The sequence below is a fragment of the Antechinus flavipes genome, chromosome 3 (assembly GCF_016432865.1).
Source record: "Antechinus flavipes isolate AdamAnt ecotype Samford, QLD, Australia chromosome 3, AdamAnt_v2, whole genome shotgun sequence".
NCBI classification, from domain to species: domain Eukaryota; kingdom Metazoa; phylum Chordata; class Mammalia; order Dasyuromorphia; family Dasyuridae; genus Antechinus; species Antechinus flavipes.
In genome coordinates, this window is record NC_067400.1 from 568,531,985 (window position 1) to 568,537,990 (window position 6,006).

Consider the following 6,006-nt stretch of genomic DNA (forward strand, 5'->3'; position numbering starts at 1 on the left):
GAAAGTTATGCAAGCATCGAGCACTCTGGCAAGCCAAATCCCAGCTTGGACAGGCTTCAAGGGAGAGCTCAGGGTGTGTGTGCACCTGGCATCTGAGAAAGCTCAGGCAACAAGCATTTATTAAGCACCTACTGTGTGGGAATACAGAGAAAGGTAAAATCTTAATCCCTGCTGGGAGTAAGGAATAGGAGACTGGAAAAGTAGAAAGGGGCCAGGTTGTGAAGGACTTTACACGCCAGACTGAGGGTTTTAAAGTTGATCTCGGAGGTAAGAGGGAAGGGGGAAGATGATGCGTTCAGACCTGTGTTTCAGGAAGACTGCTTTGGCAGCTAAGAGGAAGATGGATTGCTGGAAAGAAATCAGGGATTCTAAAAAGCAGAAAGGAGGAAAAAGGAGTGGAAGAGGACCGGGGCAAAGGGATGCATAAAGGAGAGGGAGAGCTACATGGAAAGACCAGTTTGACTGGACTTGAGGGTGGGTAAAGGAGAAGGAATGTGTTCGGAGCTTGGGAAATTAGAATGGGCTCCCGTTGCTGCTACCAGAGAAAGCCACACGGTAATTTCTGCCTCATCTCCTGGCACCAGGATGGGAATATAATTAGCATCCTTGTAGGACACAGGATTTGGGCATCAGCCCTCAAGGGCGAAGAGCAGCTGTGGAATGATGGGGGCGTGTGGCTGGGATGTAGGGAGCGCTTGATCCCACCTTTGGGGCCACAGGAGGTGCGAGGACCGCCAGCTTGTTGGGCTCTCCTGTCACCTTCTCACCTGGTCCTGGGGCTCTTAGAGCAGCTGGTGACCTCATTCGCAGGAAGGAAATCCCCCGGGGCTGTGCTCTGGTACACAGTCCCCTGCTCGCCGTCAGAATGCTGACAGCTGAAGTGGGGATTCATTAACAATGAAGTTTCCCTAGCACCCAGCATGTTCCAGTCTCGCTGACTTCCCAGAGTGCTGGTCTTGTTCCTCGTCCTCTGAAGGGTCCCTCATAGATCCTGCTTGGGCCCTTTCCTAACGTGGGGAGCTCTTCTACACAGCCAGCAGGTGGTCGCCCACCTTCAGAGAAGGGCAACTCACTGCTGTCAGAGGAATTCTGCCCTGGTTGGGCTTTTTTGGATTGCTCTAATCGTTACATAATTGTGTTTATGCTTCACAAGTTAGCACTTGATATGTGTCCATAGTTCCTGCCTTGCATCATGCTGTACCTGTCTGTGAGCTGGGAATGGGAGAGAAGGAAGCCTTTACCACTTTGCCATACCTCTTTTTGTCACTAAATATTTAGTTCCCTTCAATTTTCTCTCTCTCTCCTTCCCTTCCTTTTTTCCTTCCTCTCTCCCTACCTTCCTTTCTTCTTCCCTCCCTCCCTCCCTTCCTTCCTTCTTTTTCCTTTTCATCATTCCTGCCTTCTTTCCTCTCTCCTCTTCCTTCTGTCTCTTTTTAAAAGTTATTTGTTTTAAATCATAGTCATTTCCTGGCATATTTCCTCTCCCCCAAGAAACTTTCCCTTGTGATAAAGAGAAACAATCAAGCAAATACCAATTGATAATAGTGTATGCATCATCCCATATGCCTTCAACCACCTCCACTGAGACACACACATTGCCAACAAAAAAGCAGGAGGTAAATTTCCTGAGAGTTTCTCCGGGACAAAGGCTGATCATTATCAAGTTCTTTTTATTGCTCTTTTCATTCATGTTCCATAATGTGATTGTCATTCAAGTCTTTCCATTTCAGTCTTTCCATTTCTCTGATGTTCTTCTATTCCCTTGTGGTATTTTAAATATTCCATTACATTCACACACCACACTTTGTTTAGCCAGACCATGATTGATGGACAGACGCTTGGTTTCTACTTATTTCCATTAAAAACATCTCTGCTTTACTTCTTTTTCATCCTCTCTGTTCTAGCCTTTGGAACTTGCCTTTTTCTTTTCTTTCTTTTTAAAATAGTATTTTATTTTTCCAAACACATGCAAAGATGGTTTTCAACATTTGTTTTTGTAAAATTTTGTGTTCTAAATTTTTCTCCTTCCTTCAAGTTCCTTTTTTTTTTTTTTTTTTTTTTTTTTTTTGCTGAGGCAATTGGGGTTAAGTGACTTGCCCAGGATCACACATCTAGGAAGTGTTAAGTGTCTGAGATCACATTTGAACTCAGGTCCTCCTGACTTCAGGGCTGGGACTCTATCTACAGAGCTACCTAGCTGGCCCCCCCTCCCTTAACTTCTCCTCAAGCAGCAAGCAATCTGATATAGGTTAAATATATGCAATTCTTTTAAATATATTTCTACATTTGCTAATGGAATTGCCTCTTTTAAGATGCAAGATTATCAACATCTACCCACACAGATGCCAGTTTTCCAAGATCTACATTGAAAGAACCACATTCTCTTGGGGTTATAAATGATACCCATTACCTATAATAAAAAAAATGTCCTTTTTGTCATGGATTTTAAGTAAGGAGGAGGATGTTACTAGGTTTCTTCAGAGTGCTGCTTCCCTTTGTGGGAACCTCTGAGATGCTGTCCTTATTCAGTCTTACGCAAAATGCCCCCCTCTCCTTCCCTCAATTTCATAGGGTTTGGATTTGGAAATCATTATTGTCCAATTCTCTTGCTTCACAAATGAGGACACAGAGGTCTGGAGAATGAAAGGCTTGCCTAAAGTCACATAACCCAAGTAGAAGAGTTGGAGTTGACAGCCAGATCCCTGGATTACAAATCTGGGGATGTTGCCATCATTACCGTTAGCTTCAATAGAATGCTCCAAGGAAACAAGTCAAAATGGTGAGGCGGAAGATGTCTCTTCCAGCTCTAAACCTAGAATTGTTTTTTTCAAAAATATCTGTCATTTAGGTGGTGCCTTTTTGCTTCACAAAGCGTTTTCCACACATTGAGGCTAGCTAATGCAGTTCTGGATATAAAATCAAGGAATCCTGAATGAATTCAAAATCTTCCTTACAAATCGGCAAATCACTTGACCTCCCGAAGCCTCACTTCACTCCCTTGGAGGATGTCCCTCAAAAGTGACAATAATCGTACCTATATCCTAGGGTTGTTGTGAAGATAAAAAATTTCTTAAGTTCTTTGATAAATCATATGTGCATATCTTGCATCTCCAAAAAGAAAAAAGCCGTAGGCCCTCCAGGGCTGAGTGAATGAAATGGACCCATTTTACTCTGAAGGGCAGGGACTGGGCCATGGTGACCCAGTGGTTAGTGAGAGCCACCATCTCCTGATTGTCTTCCTGTAGCCTATAAGACTAGTCTTGCTTTGATCACTGTTCTAGTAAACTCATTATGGGCAAGATCAAGGAATTTATGGAGGCCCCAAGACAGTGCCCGGGATGTGGAGTCAGAGGGCCTAGTGCTTCAGTCAGCTGCAGGCTCTTGCTATTTACTGCCCATGTAACCTCAGGCCAGCCTTTGGGCTTATTGTCTTATAAAGTAAGAGATTAAAATTTGACTTCTAAGTCCTATTCAGCTCTTTTTAATCTAAAAAGATTAAATTTAATAAGGATAAGAGAAAATCCTTTATAAGATTTAAAAAAGAGGAAAACTAAAGGATGGGATATAGGATTGGACAACAGTCCTTGAGAAAATGATCTGAAGGTCACTGAAGGAGTCAATGGTGTGACACAGTCTCCTGCAAAACTGCCATGAGAACCACTGTGCTCCTGCACTCCAGTGTACTCTAAGGACCTGGGACAAGGCTCCTTATACCAATGGATTTCCCCGGGGCCGAGTTCCCTTCTCTGTAAAACGGAGACAACTACACTCAAGTCATAATAATTAACATTTATTAAGTCCCACTATGTGCCAGAACTATGCTAAGTGCTTTGTAAAGTTTGCACTCGATCCTCACAAGGAGAGGGTATTATCCCCTTTTGATCCACCTTTTCAAGGTGGTTGAAATGATGAGGAAAATGAGGCAAAGAAAAAAGGTTAAGTGACTTGCCTAGGAGCACACAGCTACCAAAGTCTGAGGTTAGATTTGAATTCAGGCCTTCTGAACTCCAGGCCAGGCCCGGGCATTCAGCCCCGGTACTCCAGGCGTTGTGCTACCCACCTCTCCTCGTTACCTCACAGGCCTTTCATCAGGAAAGATACTCTAGAAATGTGTTTTTATTCTGGACACCCAATTTTAGGGACATTTTAAAGGACCTGCTTGTAGATGAGCACGGATTACTCAGGGGGCTCAAAATGTCATCAGGTTCAGACTTGGAAAAGATGCCGGGACTAGCCTCTTCATTGGACTCCTGACCTTAGTTCTTTCCCCATTGCAATCCATCCTCCGGAAAATCAGACTCCCTAAAAGGCAGGATTGCCACATCCCTCCAGTACTCTATCACTCCCGTGGGTTCTTTATTAGCTGTGGATCAATCATAAACTCCTGTTTATGTGCATCTGAGATCCTTTAAAATCTGGCCCTATGCTACCTCTTCAACCCCCTCACAAATAGGGTCCTGGCTCCTGCCCCTGGAGGCCCTTAGTTCCAGCTGTGAGCCTGGGCTAGTCAGCACTTAACGTTCATTTCCTTCCATTGTCCTGTGGGGTTCCAGCTCCCTTCAGCCTGGCTCTGCTCTGCTTGGAATCCACTTTCCTCCAAGGGTCAGTTGGCGTTAACCTGTGGGTGAAGCGCTTCAGAGCCCCCTCGCTACTACTGGCTCCCCTGTTCTCTCCACCCCATCACCTCCCCTAAAACTAGTAAAGCTAAAGTTGAAGTGCAGTGCCTTTCCACTTCTATCTGCAGAGCCTGCAATTTAACACGTGCTTATTTGTGGAGTAGTTGGGGAGCAGAGAACCTGCCTGCTGAACAGCTGAAGGGCTGTTAGGGCAAAGACCTCAGCTTATCCTTAAGCTCTATCTTGGAAGACCGAATTAGCATCAATGAGTTGACATTTAGAGGCTGAATTTGGTTAGCCTGAGAGCACATTCAGGTATCCCATCTCCAGAGTAGAATGGGCTGCCTTTGGTGACAGTGAATTTCCTAGGCTGGATGACCGACTAGCCTGCAGGAAGGATTCTTACTTTAAAGGGAACAACTTTGAGTGCATCTGATAAATGAACCTCTAGGTCTCAAGGTCCTACGTCATCTATGCTTCATTTCCTGGGTCCAGATCATGGGCAGGGGCCAGGAATGGATTCAGGGGACTAAAATATAAGCTGTACGCCCATTCAAATGCCAGAATCTCATGCTTCAAGCATCACCAGCTCCCATTTGGAATGAGCTCTCAAGCTCAGTGGGAAGCTGATAGCCAAGAGGGTGGGAATCAGATCAAATGGCTTTTCCTTCATCCAATGGCAAACTCTCATCTATCTCCTCTAATTTCTACAATTCACTCATGAGTCAAAAATCTGTTCCCTTCTACTGTGACCTCCCCAAATACTGTCATCCCTACCCATCTCGGTCCTACCCCTCCAGTAACTAGCTTTGTCTGCCTTCCTATTCCATTATCATCTGGAGCAATTCCCCATCATTCTGGATCTCCCCACTTCCCAATTTTTCCAGTTTTGGGTGCTAAAAGAAAGATTCTCTGCAAGAATTTGCTCCTTGACCACTCTTTTGTTCCCTCCTTTACAGACTATCCCTCTGATATCAGCAACTACTGGTTTAAATATCTCCATGCAGATGAATTCCAAATCCATCTACTCACTCTTTGTCTCTTTTTTGAGATCTGGTTCCATATTGCACATCTCAACCTTGGTATTTCACTGAAATTTTAGATTTAATATATCCAAAATGGAATATCTCTTTCCCTGCAAATCCTAAAATCCACCTCCTCTCCAAATTTCCATGTATTTCTTGACACTGCCCCCTCAGATTTCAAGCATAGTGGTTGCATGGAAGCCCTCTTAAGTAGTCTTCTACAACAACAAAGAATATTTAGTACAGATATAAAGAAAAAAAAGGTTTGATTATTCCTTCCCCTTCTCCTCCCCAGCAAAGGGCAGCATTATGGGATGGGCACAGGGTGGGGAATTTAACCAGGACAGACAAGTGGACCATCTCCC